This window comes from Dasypus novemcinctus, chromosome 21 (assembly GCF_030445035.2).
Source record: "Dasypus novemcinctus isolate mDasNov1 chromosome 21, mDasNov1.1.hap2, whole genome shotgun sequence".
Classification (NCBI taxonomy): Eukaryota; Metazoa; Chordata; class Mammalia; order Cingulata; family Dasypodidae; genus Dasypus; species Dasypus novemcinctus.
This window is the reverse complement of record NC_080693.1, coordinates 6,654,337-6,679,539: the sequence shown is the minus strand read 5'-3', so window position 1 is coordinate 6,679,539 and position 25,203 is coordinate 6,654,337. Positions and strand designations below refer to the sequence as shown.

Here is a 25,203-nt window from a genome sequence, read left to right as displayed (position 1 = left end):
AGGGACCATGGGGGACAGTCTCTAGAGAGAGCTGGTCCCCCTGGTTACCTGCCCACTTCCAGAGGAAGTGGCCCTTTTCTCTCTCTCTCTCTCTCTGGCCCTGGCTGGGTAGTAGTGAGGGTACGTGGGACTCGATCCTCATCCTGGGGTGTCCCAACGCTGTGTGCTGGGGTGCTTTCCAAAACCAGAGCTGGAGCTAGAGGCTCAGAGGTGCCAGGGGCAGTGTCACCACTCTGGCCTTGGCTCCATCCCCCCTGGCCCAGGAAAAGGGCCGCCCTGAGGGGGCAGGGAGGGAGGGCACCCAGGAGCCTTCCAACAATCAGCAGATGGCTGGGGCACTCCTGGGGGTGGGCAGGGATGGGCCATGTTCCCTATGGGGACCATGGCAAGGGGTTAGTGAGGAGGGGCCAGAGGCTGTGAGGGAAGGCTGGTGGCTGGGTGTGATGCCCTAGGGAAGGAAGCAGTGAGGGAGCATGGGGAGAGGACTGTCTCTGGTGGCTTTAGAGCACCTCGTGTCACTGCTGTGCGGCCTCACTGATGACCTCCCCATTCTAGGTCTCGATGGTCTTGATCATCACCGTCTTCTTGGTGTGGACATCGGAACCCCTTTGTTCAGGGCTCCTTTCTTGGAAGCTGAGGTCACAAAAGGTCTGGATGGGAGGTTGCTCCTGATGTCCTCATCCTCCAGCAACTGCTGGTAGGTGGCAGTCTCCACGTCCAGGGCCATCTTGATGTTGAGCAGGTCCTGGTACTCACAGGTGGCTGGCCATCTCATGCTTGAGGTGCCAGATCTCCTCCTCCAGGCCTGCAATGTTGTCCTGGTAACTGCTGGCCTCACTGGCAGAACGGTGCTCCAACTCCCATGTCTGCCTCATCAGGGAATCCTTAGTGGCCCTGGGGGGTGGACCTCACAGGTGTAGGACTGGATCTGGTGCCGGTACTCCACCACCTCCTACTTGGCGCAGCGCTCACTGTTCTTGTTGGCTGCCTGGGTCAGGTGGGACACTTTCGACTTGTTCCACTCCTCGCCTTAGAGATGTTCTGAGCAGCGATGGTCGCGTATTGAGCCTGGATGTCCCTGAGGGCGGAGGCGAGGTCTGGCGTGAACATGTCCATCTCCACCTGGAGTTGGACCTGCAGCAACCTGTTCTCTTCGTGCTCTTTCTTAAGGAAAGCGATCATCTCCTTGAGAGACTCGATTGTGAGCTCCAGGTCAATACGAACTAGAGTGGCTGCATCTGCATCCGCTGGGAAGGCAGCCAAATTGTTCTCTGCAGCTTGACCTTGAGCTGCTGCAGGTCGTGGAGCAGGTCACACTTGACGTGGATGTGCCAGTTGGGGAGCGCCTCCACCTGGCCCCGCAGCTCGCGCAGCAACTCCTCGTAGAGCTGGCGACGCGCGTGGGCTCCTGGCCCTTGAGACAGTCACCTCGAACGCTGCGTTCTGCTGCTCCAGGAAGCGCCGTTTCTCCATGCAGCTGGCGAGAAAGAGTTGTTGAGCTCCTGTGGCTCCACTTTCTCTTTGTAGCACGAGGTCAGGAACTCGTGGCGTCGACCAGTGAGGAGCCCAGCAGCTCGCCCGCGCCGTAGGAGGAGGGCACGCAGACTGACCCCCGCTGGCGGCCCCCAGGACCCCAGCCCCCAGGCCCTGCCTGATGTGCGCGACACCTGGTGCACGCGGGACGTCACCGAGCTCGAGCAGCCCTCGGTGCGAAGCCCGCGCGGGAACACAGGCGAGCGCAGCGGGACCCGAGCGGGAAGCCTGGCCCCGCGGAAGGCGCGGCGGGAGGACACGCGCGCGCGGCTGGCAGCTGGCCTGGCTGGTGTGGGCGGCGCGGCGAGGCTGGGCGGGCGCACGCAGGCGGCGGGGCGCTGGCGGGAGGCTGGAGGCTGGAGGCGACGAGGGTCGGGCGGCTTTTTAAAAAGCACATGATACGACTTTATCTTCTCTATAAAAGAATCAGTTTTTTAAAAAGAATCAATTTAGAGCTAATGACACAAATAAGTTGAATATGAAATGATGGATGAAAATATTCCATGCATCCAAAGAGAAATAGGGTGACTATAATAATGTTGGATAAAATATATTTTAAGTGAAAATTTTTATAAGACAAAAAAGGATATTATAAATTGAGAAAATGCATCAATAGAACATAACAAATATGGGCAGATACATACCAAACAGCAGAGCCCCAAAATATCTGAACCAAACAGTAACAGAATTATAGTGGAAAAGACAGTTTTGTAATGATAGCTGTAGAGCTTAAGATCTCATTTCCCATAAAAGGTAGGTTTTTAGGTAGGATCAACCAGAAATAGAGTACTTGAACATCACTATAAAATAACTAGAACTAACAGTCTTATCTAATACATTGCACCCAACAATGACAAAACACATCATCTTCTCGAGTGAGCATTGAACATTCTTCAGTATAGACCATATTTTAGGCCACAAAATGTTTCAATAATCTTCAAATGATTTAAGTTTTACAGTCTTTCCTCTGACAACAAGGAAATGAAGCTTGACATCAACAACAGAAGGAAAACTGCAATATTCTCAAACAGGAGGGAATTAAACATTCTCTTAAACCATGAAGGAGTCTAATCAGAAATCATAAGGAAAATTTTTTTTAAAGTTTGAAATAATGAAAATTAAGTACTACATACCAAAATGTATGAGAGACAGCAGCAACAGTGTTCAGAGGGAAAAGTACAGCTGAAAATGCCTACATTATGCTCCCTCTCAATTAGAGTGGGCATTACCACCACAGAATCCTTTGTTACAGTTGATGAACGAATATTAAAGCATTGCTACTAGCCATGGTCGATGGTTTACATTATGGTTTACATTTTGCACCATACACTTCCATAGGTTTTGAAAAAATTTAAAATGCCCTGTATCCATCATTACAAGATCATACAGAACAATTCCAATAACCTAAAAATGCCCTTTCTCTTCCCTCAGAAACTATAGAAACCACTAAGTTTCAATTTTTGCAGAATAAGGCTCATAGTTACATACATTAATATTGAGGGCTTGACATACTGGACTTTTACTAGGCATTGACTTTTTTTTTTGGAGATCCTTGCCCCTCTAATTGAGAACACAGCAGGACTCCCCTAAATGGGAGTTGAATATATATTTGTTTATTGTGTAGGGCTATACCCATTGAGATAACACACTGACAAGATGAACATTTTTAGATCCCATAGGTGCATGCCCCAGGTGTGCCCTATGTCACATATGCCCCCACCCTGATGCCTTTTACCAGTAAGCCTTCCCTGCACTATTTGACAAAAGAACATTTCCATCATGTATTTTTTTTAAAGATTTATTTATTTATTTAATTTCTCCCCCTCCCCCGGTTGTATGTTCTCTGTGTCTATTTGCTGCGTCTTGTTTCTTTGTCTGCTTCTCTTGTCGTCAGTGGCACGGGAAGTGTGGGTGGCGCCATTCCTGGGCAGGCTGCACTTTCTTTCATGCTGGGCGGCTCTCCTTAATGGGGCGCACTCCTTGCGCGTGGGGCTCCCCTACGCGGGGGACACCCCTGCGTGGGGCAGGCACTCCTTGCGCGCATCAGCACTGCGCATGGGCCAGCTCCACACGGGTCAAGGAGACCCGGGGTTTGAACCGCGGACCTCCCATGTGGTAGATGGACGCCCTAACCACTGGGCCAAGTCCGTTTCCCTCCGTCATGTATTTTTAACCATAGACTTAACAAATCCCCAGACTGCACCTTGTTTCTTCTTCCAGCCCTTCCCTGGATACTCCAACTCAACCCCCCCCACCTTATTCCCCCTGACATTTCAGCACCTTTGACCCCCCACCTCCCTGTATCAGCATCACCCCATCCACTGCCCAACCACCCCATTCACCTTATTTTAGGTTTTGCCCATACTGAGCCCTTTCTGTCTCCTAATAACATATCTTCCAGATGCTAGCTCTGCTCAATGTAATTAAATCATATCAGTGAGGTTACATGAAAATTGTCCTTCAGTGACTGGCTTACTTCACTCCACAACAGATCTTAAGGATTCACCCATGTTGTCCCATATGTTCATACTGCATTTCTTCTTACAGCTGAATAATATTTCATAGTATGTATATACCACAATTTGCTTATCCATACATCTGCTCATAGACACTTCAGTTACTTCCAACTTTTGGCCATTTTTGGCCACTATGAACATTGGCGTGCATATATCTCTTCAAAAGAAATCAGTAACTTCCTTGAAATGAATAAAAATGAGAAAATGCCATTTTAAAACATAGGGGATGCAGCAAAAGCAGTACTGAGAGGGAAATGTAGAACCATAAATGCCTATATAAAAAAAGAAGAGCTAAAATCAAAGACCTAACTCCACACCAGGATGAACTAGAAAAGAACTACTAACTAATCTCAAAATAAGCAGAAAGAAGGAAATAGCAAACATTAGAGAAGAGCTAGATGAAATTAAAAATTTAAAAACACTAGAAAAAATTACAAAATATGGTTCTTTGAGAAGATTAATAAAATTGACAAACCTTAAACTAGGCTAACAAAAATTTAAAAAGAGAGAAGATGCAAATACATAAAATAAAAAATAAGGGAGGAGATATCACCACTGATCCCCAGAAATAATGTATCATAAGAAGATACTTTGAAAAATTGCATGCCAACAAGATGGATAACTTAGAAGAAATGGACAAATTCCTAGAAACACCCAAGCAGCCTACATTGATGAAAGAAGAAATTGATGAACTCAACAGACCAATCACATGTAACAAGACTGAATTAGTCATCAAAATCTCCCAACAAAAAACACAGGACCATATGGCTTCATAGATGAATTCTACCAATCATGTAAGAAATAACAAATGCCAATCCTGCTTTAACTCTTCCAAAAATTATAAGTGGAGGGAACACTGCCTAACTCATTCTATGATGCCAATGTCACCCTAATACCAAAACCAAATAAAGATGCTTCAAGAAAAGTACACATAGGTGGAGACAAGATGGCGGCTGAGTGAACTTGCCGGTTACTAGCTCCTGGGGGGAATCGGCTGGGAGGCGTCGGAGACTCTTTGGGACCGGGCTGTTTCGGGATTTTTCCTGGTCTGGAGGTGTCTGGACATCGATTTTGAGGGAAGGTAACAGAGAGGATCCGTCTGTGAAATATACACGGAGATCCCAGCTACGTGTGGAGGATTCCCTCCTTGGGTAGGCGGGGCCGAGGCAGCTAGCACGCACTGAGCCGCAGCGGGCGGCGGCCAGGATAGCCTAGCCGGGCCGCGGTGGGCAGCGGGCGGGGGATCCGAGCCACGCCGCGGCGGGCGGCGGGCGGCGGGCGGGAGAGCCGAGCCGCGCTGCGCCGCGGCGGGCGGTGGGCGGGGAAGCCGGGTCCGGCCGAGCCCAGCTGAGCTGCGGCGGGCGCGGGGAACGGGTCCGGCTGAGCTCGGTCAAGCCCAGCCGCGCCCAGCAGGCGGCGAGCGGGAGAGCCGAGTCGCGCTGTGCCACGGCGGGTGGCGGGCGGGGAAGCCGGGCCGCGGCGGGCGAGGGAGCCGAGCCCAGACGAGCTCGGCCGAGTCCAGCCGGGCCGCACCGGGTGGGAGAGCCGAGCCGCGCTGCGCCGCAGTGGGCGGCGGGCGGGAAAGCCGAGCCCAGCCGAGCCCAGCCGAGCCACGGAGGGCGGCGGGTGGGGGACCGGAGCCCAGCCGAGCCCAGCCGAGCCCAGCCAAGCCCAGCCGAGCCGCGGCAGGTGGTGGGCGGGGGACCGGAGCCCAGCCGAGCCCAGCCGAGCCTGGCAGCGGGGTTTCTGTTCTTTGTTTTTTGTTTTTTTTGTTATTTTTTATTTTTTATTTTTTTTTGTTGTTGTTCTTTTTTTTTTTTTTTTAATCCTCTCTTTCTTGTCCCCAATATTCTTCTTATACTATTTTACCTTAACAATACAATAGGTCCTGCAGGAAATACCTCACATTTGCTGGGTTTCCTCACCCTCCACTGCCTCATTTCTCTGTGAATAGATTTAGCCTATCTACACTATCCTCTTTCCCCTACAACTTGATATCCTCCACCATCTGCTATCTCTCCTATATTCCATCTCCCTTTCTTTGATCCACAAAGTGTCTAACTCTTAATTTCTAATACCTTTGTTTAGTTTTCCATCTGGTATTCATCCCTGAAACTATTACCTTTCTTTTCTCTTTCCCTCTCTCACAAAAACAATAGCCTCTTAGTACGTACCACATTCCTCCCATATTCGTCTACCTCATTATAGGTACTTTCCTACTACTATAACTCTACACAATTTACATAATCTAACCTCCATTCTCCCAGAACTCATATTGTTGCTTTGTTAACATATATCACCAATACTACTTCACACTTTTTCCTTCCTTACACAATTGCCTTTCCCCAGCACTAATACTTTCCTTTAAAGTGAGCTTAACTAGCAATAAGAAATTGGAATAAGAAGAACAAAGTGACAAAGAGAAGATATAACACTTACGCAAAAAGAACAGCTAATTAATCTCCAAGACTAGACAAAGAAGCTAAGGAACTGATTAAACCCATCAAGAAAAAATGTTGACAAGACAGCAACAAAAATCTACAAACCAAACCAGTAACCAGGAAAACATGGCTGAATCCAATGAACAAACTAAAAATCAGGAAGGGGGGCAGGACTTCGCACAAGCAATGAAAGATCTCAGAACATTTATCACCGACAAATTTGATGAAGTAATGAAAGAGGTTAACAGCGTGAAGACAACACTTGGAGGGGAAATTGCAGACATGCGCAAAAAAATAACAGATATTATGGAAATGAACACCACAATTCAAGAAATCAAAAATACACTTGCAGCAAATATCAGCAGACTAGAAGAAGCAGAGCAGAGAATCAATGATGTGGAAGACAGTGCATTGGAAATCAAACAGATAGTAGAAGTGGTCAATAAAAAGGTAGAAAAAATCCAGATAGGACTTAGGGACCTGAATGATAACGCAAAACACTCAAACATACGTATTATAGGCATTCCAGAAGGAGAAGAGAAGGGAAAGGGGTCAGAAGGAGTGTTGCAGGAAATAATGAATGAAAACTTCCCAAATCTACTGAAAGAGACAGATGTACATATCCAAGAAGCACAGCGCACTCCACTGGTCATAAACCCCAACAGGCCCACCCCAAGACATATACTTGTCAAATTATCCAATGCTCAAGACAAAGAAAAAATTCTAAAAGCAGCAAGAGAAAAGAAAACCATCACATACAAGGGAAACTCCATAAGATTAAGTGCTGATTTCTCATCTGAAACGATGGAGGCAAGAAGACAGTGGTATGATATAGTCAAGGTACTAAAGGAAAAAAATTTCCAACCAAGAATACTCTATCCAGCTAAACTAGCATTCAAAAATGATGGAGAGTTCAAAATATTGACAGATAAACAGAAACTGAAAGAGTATATCAACAAGAAACCTCCCCTTCAAGAAATTCTTAAGGGAGTTCTGCAGGAAGAAAGGAAAAAACAGAACAGTCAGAGATGGAGGAGAGTGTAAAAGCAACAAGAAAGACAAAAATAGAAGGGGAAAATAAAATAATACAAACAAAATATAACAAACACAAATCCAACCAAAATATGGCTACCATAAATAACTCTTTAAATGTAATAACACTGAATGTCAACGGATTAAACTCACCTATCAAAAGATTCAGACTGGGACACTGGATAAGGAAATACGACCCATCTATATGCTGCCTACAAGAGACACATCTTAGACCCAGAGACTCATGGAGGATGAAAGTGAATGGCTGGAAAACAATCATACAGGCAAACAACAACCAAAAAAAGGCAGGAGTAGCTATATTAATATCAGACAAAATAGACTTTAAATGCGAAACAATTGTGAGAGACAAAGAAGGATACTATATTTTAGTGAAAGGGACAATCTGTCAAGAAGTTCGAACAATCATAAATATTTATGCTCCTAACAAGGGCGCCTCTAAATATGTGAGGCAAATGCTGGAAAAACTAAGTGAAAGAATAGATGCATCTACAATTATAGTGGGGGATTTTAATACACCACTATCAACTCTGGACAGAACATCTCAAAAGAGAATCACTAAAGAAACAAAACATTTGAACAGTATATTAGAAGAGCTGGATCTAATAGACATATATAGATCATTACACCCAAACACAGCAGGATATACATTTTTCTCAAGCGCACATGGAACATTCTCCAAGATTGACCATATGCTAGGCCACAAAGAAAGGCTTAATGAATTCAGAAAGATCGAAATCATACAAAACAGTATCTCTGACCACAGTGGAGTCAAGCTGGAAATTTGCAAGGGACAGAGACCCAGACTTCACACGACAATTTGGAAATTAAACAGCACACTCTTAGAAAAACAGTGGGTCAAAGAGAAAATCTCAAAAGAAATCAATGACTACCTTGAAAGAAATGATAATGATAACACAACATACCAAAATTTATGGGATGCAGCAAAAGCAGTACTGAGAGGGAAATTTATAGCCATAAATTCATATATCAAAAAAGAAGAAAGAGCAAAAATTGGAGAACTAACTGCACTTTTGACGGAATTAGAAAAACAACAACAAAGTAACCCAACAGGAAGAAGAAGGAAGGAAATAACAAAGATAAGAGCAGAACTAAATGAAATAGAAAATAAGAAAGCACTTGAAAAAATAAACAAGACCAAGTGCTGGTTTTTTGAGAAGATCAACAAAATTGACAAACCTTTAGCGAGACTAACAAAGAAAAAAAGAGAAAAGATGCAAATACACAAAATAAGAAATGAGAAAGGTGATATCACCACTGAACCCACAGAAATAAAGACTATCATAAGAGGATACTTTGAAAAACTATATTCCAACAAAAATGACAATTTAGAGGAAATGGACAAATTCCTAGAAATACATAAGCAGCCCATACTGACGAAAGAAGAAATTGATGATCTTAACAAACCAATCACAAGCAAAGAGATAGAATCAGTCATTAAAAATCTCCCAACTAAGAAGAGCCCAGGGCCAGATGGCTTCACAGGTGAATTCTACAAAACATTCTGGAAAGAACTAACACCAATCCTGTTGAAACTATTCGAAAAAATCGAAACAGAAGGAACACTGCCTAATTCCTTCTATGATGCCAACATTACCCTAGTACCAAAGCCAAACAAAGACACCACAAGAAACGAAAATTACAGACCAATTTCTCTAATGAACCTAGACTCAAAAATACTTAACAAAATACTTGCTAATCGTATTCAACAACACATTAAACAAATTATACACCATGACCAAGTGGGATTTATTCCAGGTATGCAAGGATGGTTCAACATAAGAAAATCAATCAGTGTAATACACCATATAAACAGATTGAGAGAAAAAAACCACATGATTATATCTATAGATGCAGAAAAGGCATTTGACAAAATACAGCACCCCTTCCTGATAAAAACACTCCAAAAGATCAGAATACAAGGAAACTTTTTGAACATGATAAAGAGTATATATGAAAAACCTAAAGCCAACATTGTTTACAATGGCGAAATCCTGAAATCCTTCCCTCTAAACTCAGGAACAAGACAAGGATGCCCATTGTCTCCGCTCCTATTTAACATTGTCTTGGAAGTACTTGCTCGAGCACTGAGACAAGAACCAGATATAAAAGGCATTCAAATTGGAAGGGAACAAGTCAAAATTTCATTATTTGCAGATGACATGATCCTATATGTAGAAAACCCTGAGAGATCTACAGCAAAGCTCCTAGAACTCATAAATGAGTTTAGCAAAGTCGCAGGTTATAAGATCAATGCGCAAAAATCAGTAGCATTTCTGTACACCAATAATGAGCAAGATCAGGAGGAAATCAAGAAACAAATACCATTCACAATAGTAAATAAAAAAATCAAATACTTAGGAATAAATTTAACTAAAGAGGTAAAAAACTTATACATCGAGAACTATACAAGATTGTTCAAGGAAATCAAAGAAGACCTAAATAAATGGAAGAATATTCCCTGTTCATGGATAGGAAGACTGAATATTATTAAGATGTCTATCCTACCAAAACTGATCTACACTTTCAATGCAATCCCAATAAAAATCAACACAGCCTTCTTTAAGGAACTAGAAAAACTAACTATGAAATTTATTTGGAATAAAAAGAGGCCCCGAATAGCCAAAGACATATTGAAAAAGAAAAACGAAATAGGAAGAATCACACTTCCTGACTTCAAAACATACTACAAAGCTACAGTAGTGAAAACAGCATGGTACTGGCATAAGGAGAGACACACAGACCAATGGAATCGAATTGAAAGTTCAGATATAGAACCTCATGTATATAGCCATATAATATTCGATAAAGCCACCAAACCCTCTCAACTGGGAGAGAATGGCCTATTCAACAAATGGTGCCTGGAGAACTGGATAGCCATATGTAGAAGAATGAAAGAGGATTACCATCTCACACCTTATACAAAGATCAACTCAAGATGGATCAAAGACCTAAATATAAGAGCCAAGACCATAAAGACCTTAGAAAGCAGTGTAGGGAAACATCTACAGGACCTTGTAATAGGAAATGGTGTCATGAATATCACACCAAAAGCACGAGCAGCAAAAGAACAAATAGATAAATGGGACTACCTCAAAATTAAAGCCTTCTGCACCTCAAAGGAGTTTGTCAAGAAAGTAAAAAGGGAACCCACACAATGGGAGAAAATATTTGGCAACCATATATCTGAGAAGAGACTTATAACTTGCATATATAAAGAACTCATATATCTCAAAAACAAAAAGATAAACAACCCATTTAAAAAATGGGAAAAAGATTTAAACAGACACTTCTCCAAAGAAGAAATACAAATGGCTAAAAAGCACATGAAAAAATGCTCCAAATCTCTAGCTATCAGGGAAATGCAAATCAAAACTACAATGAGATACCATCTTACTCCCATAAGATTGGCAGCCATGAAAAAAACAGTAGAATACAAATGCTGGAGAGGATGTGAAGAAAGGGGAACACTCATCCATTGCTGGTGGGAATGCAGAAGGATCCAACCATTCTGGAGGACAGTTTGGCAGTTTCTCAAAAAATTATCCATAGATTTGCCATATGACCCAGCAATACCACTGCTGGGTATATACCCATCAGATATGAAAACAAGGACACAAACCGATATATGTACACCAATGTTCATAGCAGCATTGTTCACTATCGCCAAAAGTTGGAATCAATCCAAATGTCCATCAACAGATGAGTGGATCAATAAAATGTGGTATATACACACAATGGAATACTACTCAGCTGTAAGAACCAATACACTACAATCGCACGTGATAACATGGATGAACCTTGAGAATCTTATGTTGAGTGAAGCAACTGAGGCATTGAAGGACAAATACTATATGACCTCAATGATACGAAATAAGTTAACTGCCTCAGAGAGCTAGAGTCTGGAAAAGTGGCTTACTGGAAATCGGGGGGTGGAGGAAGGATGTGAGTTAATGTCTGCAGGGGTGGAATCTGTGATGAGCTGGCGGTAAGTATGAGCACAAAGAAGGGACAAAATGGGGGCAAGGGGTTACCTTCGGGTGGGGTTTTCTGGGTTTGAGGGGGGCTGGGGATGGGAAGAGGGGTAATATGGTCCAAGAAATAGGTGGGAGGGAGGGGCAACATACAAACATGGGAGAGTGTCAGAAGTTCATTGAGAACTAAATGTTGAGTAAAACGTATCAAAGTATAAGTAGGAGGGTTACCTGGTTAGGACGCTCAGGGGGTATGGTCTGATGCGGCACAGACTCCGGAGGGAATGGCTGAAGGCTCATTTTGCCAAGGTGGGTTCTACCATTGGGTGGGGTGGACCCATATCCTGGGGAAGACTAATGCCGTCGAATAGAGAAAGCTGTATCTCTCGTGAGAAAGGATGGCTCCCAGGGCATTAGATTGGCAGGCGTTGTGGGCCCTAAGGGGAGGGGAAAATGGATGTGCAATGGATGGAACAAAGGTAAATAAGGGGGCAAAAGAGGAGTTATGTGAGAGTACACGAGGATGAATATAAAACAGCTAATATTACACCAAAAACATATAGGGGATGACAGACTAATAATGAAATCCATAAGACAAAACATAGGATAACTAAAAAATTTAGAAAACTGTACAACCTAAAGTATGGACCACATAGTAAGCACAAATGTTACCTTGTTTGAAAACTATAGTTTCGGAATCTGTACATCAGTTTCAGGAAATATGATATGAATAAGTTAAAAGATTATTGCTGTGGAAGGGAAAAGGTTTTATGGTGGATCTGGGGAAATACTGTATATTGTATATATGAATTTTTGTGATCTAAGACTCTTCTGAAGCTGACATTATGTTGGGATTCACTTTACGGGAAGTTTTGGATCACAGAGTGGTTCAACAATGGCAGCGGAGGAATACTGATATGGGATGTTATTGACAAGATATATATGGTTGACAGGGAGTTATACAGGGCATATGCCCAGGGTATATGGTAATGTCTATATATACTCATAGTGGAAACAATTAAAAACAACAGCTGGGGGGGTACTGGGCTCCTGGCTGGGGGGTCACTGTTGTGGGCCCTGGGAGAGCAGCGGCAATCCTCCAGGTGCAACAGCAAGAACCAGGAAGGAAGGAGGGCCCAACAGTGGGCTCTTGATACTAATGGCTACACTTTTGAGCCTATACACCTGCAATAAGAACAAGGCCTAGAGTAGCATTGTGCCTGGGGGTTTCCTCCTGACAGCCTTCATGTTACTCAAATGTGGCCACTCTCACAGCCAAACTCAGCGTGTAGATGTGATGCATTCCCCCCAGCGTGGGACACGACACCCGGGGATGAGCCTCCCTGGCACCGAGGGATCACTACCACATACCAGCTGAAGAAGCAACTAGAAAATGACCTTGAATTAAAGATTCAATGCGGAACAGCAGAATATACCTGTCTACATATAATAACATGACTTCGGGAAGCAGTTTGACCTAATGTAAGGGGGAAATGGAAAGGAGAAATGAGATTATAAGGCTGTGAGTCTCTAAAAAAGAGTCTGGAGGTTGTCACAAGGAATACTCCTATGTACAACTGAACAGAGTCTAAGAGACAGATAAGGTAGATACAACCCCAGGTATTGGTTCTTTTGAGTCTGCGTGATGGAATTGGACTCAGAGGGGATCTCTTTTCACAAGACTTGCATGCTACTTTATTGGAATTGTAGTTGGTGCTGGGTTTGAGATATATGTAGGGGATTTGAATCTCTGGACTGATAATATGACACCCAGGCCCAGAGCCTCAACAGACTTCAGCTCCTACACTTTGATTTATTGGACTTACTCCACTCAGCTAACATGGAGTTGAAGAAGGTCAACCACCACAACATGGAGCCTAGAGTGTCTACAACTAGAAGCGGGAGGAGTGCATCCAGTACCCATGTGGAATCTAAGCCCTCACTTGACATAGGTGTGCAATGGACACAAGCAATCCAATGTCCACAGAGAAAATGTGGAATGGGTGTGGGAACGGTAGCCATGGGGGCTGCTGGGTGTGGGGAACGGGAGGAAGAGATGAGATGTGGAGGCATTTTCAGGACATGGAGTTGTCCTGGATAGTGCTTCACGGACAATTACGGGACATTGTAGATCCCCCCAGGGCCCACTGGATGGAACGTGAGAGAGGCTGGGCTATGATGTGGACCATTGACTATGGGGTGCAGTGATGCTCAGAGATGAACTTTACCAGGTGCAATGGATGTGTCATGATGATGGGAGAGAGTGTTGCTGTGGGGGGAGTGGGGGGGGGTGGGGTTGAATGGGACCTCATATTTTTTTTAATGTAAACTAAAAATAAATAAATAAATAATTTAAAAAAAAAAAGAAAAGTACAGACAAATCACTTTAATGAACATGGCCACTAAAATCCTCAACAAAATACCTAAATTGTATCGAACACCAATACGTTCAAGTCATAATTTTCATTACTGCACGTATGAACCCATTTGTAAACAGAACCTCTGAATATGTTATTAGTGAGAGTGTGAACTCATTTGTGAATAAGATCATTGAATATCTTATTTAGATTAGGATAACTTGAATCAGGGGGGAGGGGCAGAATAGTGTATATGGATGGAGTCCATATAAGCAAAAGAAATTTAGATGCGGTCAGTCAGAACAAGCCAGAAGTCAGTGCAAACCAATGGAGAAGGTGCAAAATTCCAACTTTGCCCTCTTTGATTCCACAAGAATCATTCACATTGATAATTCATTGTTCCTACCATGACATTCCTTACCCAGGATACTATAAATTTAATGTTTTACTCTCCATTTCCAGTAGATTATAATAAGCGGTAAAGTCATTCTCCATGGATCCATTCTATTTCATGATGTTCCTGCTCTTTTCTGAGAAACCCTTGAATTGAATTCATTTCTTATAACTAATGGGACAATTTCTAAAAATTGTAATATTTTTCATTGTTTGAGTTTGCCAAAGAGTTGCTGATACAAAGTACCATAAATGTGTTGGCTTCTATAATGGGGATTTATTTGGAGCAAAAGCTTCAATTCTGAGACATGAAACCTGCAAATATGACATCAGCAGAGATGCTTTCTCATGAACATCAGCTGCCACATTGTGAATCAAGATGGTTGCTGATCTCTGCCAAGTTTCTGCCTTCCCCTCCAGAATCTGCTGTTTCCAGGAGCTCAGCTGAGGGTAAGCAGTCATAGGGCTTGGTTTTTCCAGGCCTCCTCTATCAGTCTAAGCTGCTCGGTTTTCTTCTCAAGTTCAGCTCCAAGCTTTCAGGCATATGGCTCATCTCTCCCTGGGTCTCAGTCCTTTGGGCTTCTCAAGGTCCTCTCTTTGCAGCTCAGCTGAGGACAAAACTGGAGTCCTTTCTCTCACATTGCAGGATCAAATACCACAGCTTCCTTTTCCTTCTGTGTCTCTGTTTATATCAGACATAGCAAGAGGGGAGAGACTCAACTTGAGTCACACCTCACTGACATAATCCAGCAAAAGGGTCTCGTGCCCACAGGGATGGATTAGTTCACAAACATAACCTTTCTCTTTTTGAGATTCATGAAATAATTTCAAATAGCCATGCTCATTTTCTCTTAGTTTTATTCAAACATAGCACATTGTTACTTCTCAGAATTAGTTAGTTTTTAAAATTTTCTTTTAAATACTTGATTGTTACAAATATGTATTATAATCCTTTTGAACATCTTTCTTGTAAATTAAAATATTTAATAAATGTGTATTAGCTCTTTGAATATTCATTATAGAAATTTATCTTTTATATTTTATCTTTTTTACAATTTCTCCTTTCCTAGCATGAAAGTCAGCTCAAATTTTTAACTGGTGCCAACTTTCCCCTCTCACTACTTTCAGAAATTGTAATGATCTACCCAATGCTTTTACCTATAGAAAGCTTATATTCCTGTAGACACATTTATGCATTTTTCCTGTTGATACATGTAATTACTTTTCCTCTTCTAAAGAGGCTCTTACCAATCAAATACTGTGAGTAGCCTAAATGGTTACTTCCACAACTTTTACCATCATCATCTTCTCACAGGAATCAGTCTTTCCCAGGATGACATTTTCCCACAGCTTTTCTAGAGAATCTTAGGAAAAGCACATGTACTCCAGGTCTGTGTTCATGTGTAGTCAGGCCCACACTGCTTATATAATTAATTACATGCTGAAAGGTGGAAAGTAAATTATTTTCAAAATCAGTGCACAAGCTATTATTTTTCAAAAATCTCCATTTTTGTACTATATGAAAGATAAACTCCCTCAACACTGTTGCAAGTATCTCTGAACATGGCTTCTCAAGAAATGAAGATTGACTGTCACTGTGGGCCCCAAGGGGAGGAGGAAATAGATATTGAATAGATGGAACCAAAGTAAATGTGAGGGCAAAAGAAGTGTTTCACAAGAGTACACAAGGATAGATATAAAACATGTAATATTACACCAAAAACATATAGGGGATGAGAGACTAATAATGTAAACCATAATGTAAAACATAGGATAACTAAAAAATTTAGAAAACTGTATAGCCTAAAGTATAAACCACAATGTAAACACAAATGTTACCTTGTTTGAAAGCTATTGTCTCAATATCTGTACATCAGTTTCAGTAAATATGATATGAATAAGTTAAAAGATTATCGCTGTGTAAGGGAAAAGGTTTTATAATGGATATGTGGGAGTACTGTATATTGTATATATGAATTACTGTGATCTAAGGCTCTTGTGAAGAGAAGCTCAATAATTAGGAAAAAAGAAAAGAAAAAGATAGGATGTAGAATTTTTCCAAATCAATATGTATTCTATATCTAACCTTTAAACTCATCGCTATATTCCATTTTACTAGTAAGGGAACCTGACATTATATTGGGCTTCACTTTTCAGGAAGTTTTGGATCACAGAGTGGTTCAACAATGATAGCGGAGGAATACTGGTATGGGATGTTATTGACGGGCAATATATGGTTGACAGGGCATGTGTCCAGGGTGCATGGAAATGTTTGGATATACTCATAGTGGCAACAATTAAAAACAACAGCTGGGGGGGTACTGGGTTCCTGGCCAGGGGGAGCTCTGTCATGGTCCCTAGGGGAGCAGCGGCAGTACCCCAGGTGCAACGGTAAGGACCAGGAAAGAATGAGGGCCCAACAGTGAGCCCCTGATACTAATGACTATGCTTGTGAGCCTATACACCTGAAATAAGAACAAGGCCTAGAGCAGCACTGTGCCTAAGAGTTCCCTCCTGACAGCCTCCATGTTACTCAAATGTGGCCAGTCTCAAAGCCAAACTCAGCATGTAAATGCACTGCCTTCCCCACAGTGTGGGACATGACAACCGGGGATGAGCCCCCCTGGCACCAAGGGATCACTACCAAGTACCAGCTGATGACGTAACTAGAAAATGACCTTGAATTAAAGGTTCAACGTGGACCAGCAGAATATCCCTGTCTACATATAATAACAGGAGTTAAAAATGCTGTTTGACCTAAAGTAAGGCAGAAATGGAAAGGACAAATGAGTTTATATGGCTATGAGTCTCTAAAAAAGAGTCTGGAGGTTGTCAGAAGGATTGCCCTTATGCACACCTGAGCAGAGTCTCAGAGACAGATAAAGTAGATACAACCCCAGGTGTTGGTCCTTTTGAGGGCTAAAGAGACCCACAGGTTCTATGGTCATGGCAGATGGGGTTCACTGCCATGTCAGTTGGCCCTTCTTTGGAGCTGCTGTTTCTGCGTAATGGAGCTGGACTCAGATGGGATCTCTTTTCACAAGCCTTTCATGCTACTTTACTGGAATTGTAGTTGGTGCTGGGGTTTAAGATATATCTAGGGGATTTGAATCTCTGGACTGACAATATGATAGCCAGGCCCTGAGCCTCAACAGACTTCAGCTCCTACACTCTGATTTATTGGACTTACCCCACTCAGCTAACATGGAGTTGAAGAATGTCAACCACCACACCATGGAGCCTAGAGTGCCTACAACTGAAAGCAGGAGGATTGCACCCAGTATCCATGTGGAATCTAAGCCCCCTCTTGACATAGATGTGGAATGGACACAACCAAGCCAAGGTGCACAGGAAGGAAGAATACAGTAAGGATTAGAGTGGACTTAATGATATTCTATTCATGAACTATTGTGGTTAATAATCGAGCAAATGTGGCATTGGTGTGGAAAAAGTGGCCATGGTGGCTGCTGGGTGTGGGAAATGGGAGGAAGAGATGAGATGTGGAGGCATTTTCGGGACTTGGAGTTGTCCTGGGTGGTGCTCCAGGGACAATTGCCGGATATTGTATGTCCTCCCATGGCCCACTGGATGGAACATGGGAGAGTGTGGGCTATGGTGTGGACCACAGGCCATGGGGTGCAGCGATGCCCAGAGATGTACTCACCAGACGCAATGGATGTGTCATGATGATGGGGGAGAGTGTTACTGTGGGGGAAGTGGTGGGGTCGGGGTGGTGGGGGTGAATGGGGACCTCATATTTTTTTAATGTAATTTTTTTTAAATGAATAAATTGAGTAGAATTTGAAAAAAAAAAAAAAGATAAACTCTCCCATCAGTGAACACAATTTTGAAAATATACCTAGAATTTTGACCTTACATACACAGTGACACTCTTATCTCACATTTTCATCTTCTTCCATTATATTTTATCAGTTCATTATATTTTATTAGCCCAAAACAATTTATACTTTCAAACATCCTTGATAAGCGTACATTTAATCTGTCTCTTTATTAATCTGCTTAAAAACCAGCATACAATATTTAACTACAGAACACAGTATTTGACTGTCCTGCAAACATCTGTGTAAAGTCCTTGAAGAATGGGTTGTATATTTCTTATATATTTGTACTTTACTAGGAAATGAAGTTTCAAGCATATAGCTAATAAATAAATGCATTTCATCATAATCTACCAATAATATTCTTCACTGTGATAATTCTCTGCACTTAAGTCGTTTCCAGAGGTGTGTATGTGTGTGCACATCTCAGGCAAACATGTGGCAGGTATAAGCTAAGGTCTTATTTAATCTGTCCACAAGTATTTAGTGGTTGTACACAGCCAGCCAAAAAGATATTTCTAGACACTGGCATTTCAGTGAAAGAAGGAAAATTTTGTTAATATATATTGTAAAATATACAATGAAAAAGAAAGAAAAAAAGAAAACCTGAAAAATAATGAATACTAATAAAATAAGTGAAGGAAAATCTGAAAAATTTCTCACTTATGGAAAATTATTGGATGGAAATTTAAAGTAGGTATTTGTTTCATGTAATGTAGAATAGAAATACAGACACGTTACTTTTCCTGCTAAATCACTAAGTACTATTTTTTTCTAACAGAAATATGTGAATTGTCAATGAGTCAGATAGATCTGATTGAAAGTAGTAAATTGACTATTTTTTTTTAAAGATTTATTTATTATTTATTTCTCTCCCCTTCCCCCCGACCCGGGTTGTCTGTTCTCAGTGTCTATTTGCGGCATCTTCTTTTGTCCACTTCTGTTGTTGTCAGCGGCACAGGAATCTGTGTCTCTTTTTTGCTGTGTCATCTTGTGTCATTTCTCTGTGTGGGCAGCACCATTCTTGGGCAGGCTGCACTTTCTTTCACGCTGGGCGGCTCTCCTTACGGTGCACACTCCTTGCGCGTGGGGCTCCCCTACGCAGGGGACACCCCTGCATGGCACAGCACTCCTTGCATGCATCAGCACTGCGCATGGGCCAGCTCCACACGGGTCAAGGAGGCCCGGGGTTTGAACTGTGAACCTCCTATGTGGTAGATGGACGCCCTAACCACTGCGCCAAGTCTGCCGCCTAAATTGATTTATTTATGCATACAAATTGCAATTAAAGTATTTCTTCAGATGTCTTTTTCTTTCACATATTGATATCCTATTGACACTTGAGATTTAGAATCTCAGGCCACAATCATAAATAAATTTGAAGAAATATGTAAACAATTATCTAATACTTCCTTAGGATGTAAGAGAATTTCAATTAATGAAAAAATGTTTTACGCATTTTTTTTAAAAAGTGACCATAAAAATTTTTGACTGAGTCTGAATTACAATCAATTTTTTGTAAGGTGTGACAAATACTTAGTAGGAAACTACCAAGTAAATAAATGTAATTCAGTTATATGTAAAACCCAAATGAAGAAAAAATGAAGGAAGAAAGATAGTGAAATGAAAAATAAGACTATATCCCCAAATATGTAAGAAGTATTGAGTGACTCATAAGTCCTTTCCTCACTGTGTAATTTTTGAGGGTATGAGCCTTATACTTTTCAGGTTGTGCAGTTGACTATTTAAAATAATAAAGTGCACAATACTTACCTTCAAAGATTAAGAAGAATTGTGTGAGCTGAGTATGTACATATCATAATTCTTTTCTAAATTATTATTTTCTATGTTTAAATTTTATCTAATTAGTGTAATGTATAAAATCTTTGAGAAATACTGAAGTAAATGCATTATATCCTGAAATTCCAATTTTTTAAAAAGATTTATTTATTTATTTCTCTCCCTTCCCCCCCCACCTCGGTTGTCTGTTCTCTGTGTCTATTTGCTGCGTCTTCTTTGTCCACCACTGTTGTTGTCAGCAGCACGGGAATCTGTGTTTCTTTTTGTTGCATCATCTTGCTGTGTCAGCTCTCTGTGTGTGCAGCGCCATTCCTGGGCAGGCTGCACTTTCTTTCGCACTGAGAGGCTCTCCTTACGGGGCGCATTCCTTGCGTATGGGGCTCCCCTACGTGGGGGACACCCCTGCGTGGCACAGCACTCCTTCCGCGCATCAGCACTGAGCATGGGTCAGCTCCACACGGGTCAAGGAGACCCAGGGTTTGAACCGTGGACCTCCCATGTGGCAGACGGAAGCCCTAACCACTGGGCCAAGTCCGCCACCTGAAAGTCCAATTTTAATGCCATCAATTATTCAATATTGTGCTAGAGATTTTACCTAGAGCCAGTAGGCCAGATAAAGAAATAAAAGGCATCCAAATAGGAAAGGAAGGGGTAAAACTTTCACTATTCATTGATGATATAATTCTATATCTAGAATCTCCTGAAAAACCCACAAAAAGCTATGAGAACCAAAAAGTGAGTTCAGCAAAGTGGCAGGATATAAGATTAATACACAAAAATCAATAGCATTTATATAAAGCTGACATGCAATCTGAAGAGGAAATCAGAAAAAATTTCCATTTAAAATAAAAAGTAAAACAAATATGTAGGAATAAACTTAACCAAGGACATAAAGGACCTGTATTCAGAAAACTACAAAACATTGCTAAAAGAAACTAAAGAAGACTTAAATAAATGGAAGGATATTCTGTGTTCCTGGATTGGAAAGTTAAATATCATTAAAATGTCAAATTCTACCAAAACTAATTTATAGATTCAACACAATCCCAATAGTCTTTTTTTGAAAAAGTGGAAAAAACAATTATCAATTTATTTGGAAACATGAGGGGCCCTGAATAGCCATAAATATCTTTAAAAAGAAGAATGATGTTGGAGGACTCTCATTTCCTGACTTTAAAGCATATTATCTAGCTATAGTGGTAAAAAACAGTATGGCACTGGCATAAAGACAGACATATTGACCAATGCAATCAAACTGAGATCTAAGAAACAGATTCTACATTTACAGCCAAGCAATTTTTGACAAGGTGGTCAAGCCCTCCCAACTGGGCCAGAACTGTCTATTCAACAAATGGTGCTGGGAAAACTGGGTATCCATATCTAAAAGAAAGAATACTCCTATCTCACACTTTAGACAAAAACTAACTCAAAATGGTTAAAAGACCTAAGTAGAAAAGCAACAACCAGAAAAATCCTAGAAGAAACTGTGGGAAAACATCTTCAAGATCTTGTGACAAATGATAGGTTCCTAAATCTTATACCTAAAGCACAAGCAACAAAAGAAAAAATAGATAAATGGGACCTCCTCAAAATTCAACTCTTTCGCATCTCAAAGGACTTTATCAAAAGGGTGAAAAGGCAGCCAACTCAATGGGAGAAAGTATTTCACAATCTCATATCTGATAAGGGTTTAATATCCATGATACACAAAGAGACCATACAACTCAATAATAAAAGACAAACTACCCAATTAAAAAATGAGCAAGTCTTAAAAAGACAGTTTTCTAAAGAAGAAATGCAGATGGTGAAGAAACACATGAAAAAATGTTCAACATCACTAGTGATTAGAGGAAGGCAAATCAAAAGTACAATGAGCTATCACTTCACACCTATTAGACAGGCCACTACAAAAAGTGAGATAACTGTAAATGTCGGAGAAGATGTAGAGAGTTGGCATGCTTATTTATTGTTGGTGGGAATGTAGTCTGGTACAGACACTGTGAAGCACTATTTGGAAGTCCCTAAGGAAGCCGAATATAGACTTGCCATGTGAACTTGCAATACCGTTACTAGGTATATAACCAGAAGAACTGACAGCAGTGACATGAACAGCATCTGCACACTGATGTTCATAGCAGCATTAATCATGATTGCCAAAAGTTGGAAACAAACATGCAATCTCTTGTTGAAAGTAGATGTGATCATCTACAGATGCATTCAAAATCTAATGACTTAAATCCATGTATAAAATAACCTCAAAGTAACAATCACGCCAGTTCTTACTTAAGTATAAAAAGTAGGCAACAGCCAAGTTGACATGTAAAATTAACCATCATTACTTGATCTCCTTTTTGAACAGAAAGGAATGGAGAAAAGTAAAATAACTTTTAAAATAACTGCAGACAATTTATAGTTTTGATTTATTCTTTTTATATAAGTGAACATATCCTACCCAAATTGATTTACAGATTTAATACAAGCCCAGTAAAATTACAACAGCATTTTTACTGAATGGGCAAAGCTAGTTATGAAAATCATTTGGAAGGGAAAGGGGCCCTGAGTAGCCAAGCATATATTGGAAGAAAAAAAAATGAAATTGGAAGAATCACACTACCTGACTTTGCATACTGTAAATCTACAATGGTAAAAACTGCATGGTATTTAATTTAATGAAAGACATACTGACCCATGGAACTGAATTGAGAGTTCTGATATAGATTGTCACATATATGGTCAAGTGATAGTCAACAGTCACAAAGTCCCTCAGCTGAGACAGAATGGCCTCTTCAAAAAACGGTGCTTGGAGAACTGGATATCCATATCCAAAAGAATAAGAGAGGATCTCATGCCCTATACAAAAATTAACCAAGATAGATCAAAGACCTAAATATAAGAGTCAAGATCATAAAGTTCCCAAAAGATAATGGAGGGAAGGATCTATGAGATCTTATAGTAGGAAATGGTTTTGTAATTTTTACACCCAAAGCATGAGCAATGAAAGAAAAAATAGATAAACAGTACCACTTCAAGGATTAAAAATCTTTTGCACTTCAAAAAGTTTGCCAAATTGAAAAGGCAGCCTACTCAATGGGAGAAAATATTTGGTAATGATTTATCCAATAGAGTCTAATATTTATCATATATAAAGAAATCCTACATCTCAAAAATAAAAAGACAAACAACTCATTTTAAAAATGGACAAGACATAACCTACAGAATTGAGTGGGAGAGAGTGTAAACTACAGTGTAAGCTATAATCCATGATTATTGGCAATGTTCCAAAATGTGCTCATCAATTGCAATGAATGTACCACACTAATGAAAGAAGTTGTTAATGTGGGGAAGAGTGGGAAGTATGGGGAGTGGGGCATATAAGAATGCCCTATATTTTTAATGTAATAGTTTATGTAATCTAAGTATCTTATTAAAACAAATAAAAAAATATATTTAAAAAAAAACACCAAAAAATGAGCAAGAGATTTCTCCAAAGAAGAAATACAAATAACTAACAAGCACACTAAAAGATGCTTAACATCAGTAGCTATTAGGGAAATGCAAATCAAAACTACAATGAGATACCATCTTATACTTATGAGACTGGCAGCTATTAATAAAACAGAGAACTACAAGTGGAGAGGATGTGGAGGAAAGGGAACACTCATTCACTGCTGGTGGGAATATAGAATGGTGCAGCCATCGTGGAGGATGGTTTGGCAGTTCCTTAGGAAGCTAATTAAAGAACTGACATATGATCTGGCAATACCACAGCTGGGGATATACCTTGAAGAATTGAAAGCAGGGCACAAACAGATATGTGCACAACAATGTTCATAGTGGCATCATTCATGATTGCCAAAAGTTGGAATCAATGCAAGTGTCCATTAACAGATGAATGGATAAGTAAATTGTGATATATACATACAATGGAATATTATGAGCTGTAAGAAGGAATGAAGTATTGACACATGGGACAACATGGAAGTCTCTTGAAGATCTTATGTTAAGTAAGCCAGTAACTGAAGGACAAATATTACATGGCCTCAATGATATGACCTAAGCACACTGAGCAGACTCACAGAGCTAGAGTCTAGAAGACAGGTTATCAGGAGACAGAAAGGAAGTAGAATATGGTGAGCTGATGCCAGTCTAGATGAAACCTATAAGGTGAAATAGGGTGGTTTGGCAGTGAGTGTAGGTGACAGTGGTGCAGGGATGAGTGAGGTCAATGGTGCTAGAATATGAGGGTGAGTAGGATGGGGATTTGTTTTAGATAATCCATGGAAATGGGGGGGAGGGTTCAAGGAAGAAGGAAGGAAAAGATAAACTCAGGATTGGCATGTCTGTGGCTGAAATTACAATGATGGCACTGTTCTTCCAGTTAATATGGCAGAACACTTACAAAAGCATTAATCCTGCCATAGGATGCTATCTCAGTGCATGGAGACCCAGACAATAAGCAAGAAAATAGTAAACTCCCATCCTGGGGAGACCTACTAGGTTCTCAATTTGAGGGGCAATGCCTAATAAAAGAAAACAGACCAATATGTCAAGCCCTTAATATTAATTCATGTAATTATGAAACTTATTCTTCAAAAATGGAAACTTAGTTGTTACCACAGTTACTGAGGGGAGGGGAAGGAAGAGGAGGAAGAATAAATGGAACATAGAATATTTTTTAGAGTACTGGAATTGTTCTCCATGATTTTGCAATGACAGATATAGGCCTGTATACATTTTGTCAATACCTATAAAAGTATACAGTGCAAAATGTGAACAAAAATGTAAACCATTGACCATGGTTAAGAGCAATGCTTCAATATTTGTCCACTAATTGTAAAAAATGTATGATTCTCATGTAAGATGTTATTGAAGGGGAAAGTGTGAGAGAGAAAGGGGAAGTGGGAGGGATATACAAGAGTCCCCTATATTTGTGATGTGACTTTTCTATAACCTAAAGCTTTTTTGAAAATAAATTGAAAAAAATAGAAGACACTGAGGGAACATATGGAAGAAATTGTCACTAAATAAAAGATAGATCTTATGGTGATTAAAGACACAATGCAATTTTTTTCATGTATATTTTATTTTTTTAGGTTCTTTATTTTTGGGATTTGTTTTTGAGAAGGTTTTGGATTGCAAAAAGGTCCTAACTGTGGAAGGGGGAAATCACTGATTTGGGGTGCCTGAGTTGGGGGTATGTGTGGGAGGGGTGTACCTGTGACATGTCTTTACAGAATATGAATGTGTTCAAGTGGTCATGGGGTCTTGCCTCAGTAGGT

At 40.9% G+C, this 25,203-nt stretch overlaps 2 long non-coding RNA genes and 1 pseudogene across 2 annotated transcripts in view; all 3 read right to left on the bottom strand.

Annotated features, from left to right (window-relative positions):
- LOC131274934 (uncharacterized) overlaps positions 1-25,203 on the bottom strand; it is a 681,981-nt gene that overhangs the window by 288,439 nt on the left and 368,339 nt on the right. The gene's annotated exons all lie outside the window — the stretch shown is intronic.
- The window catches only part of LOC139437255 (uncharacterized), a 60,379-nt gene that overhangs the window by 18,713 nt on the left and 16,463 nt on the right, over positions 1-25,203 (bottom strand). The gene's annotated exons all lie outside the window — the stretch shown is intronic.
- Positions 501-22,072, bottom strand: LOC101421559 (desmin-like; annotated as a pseudogene).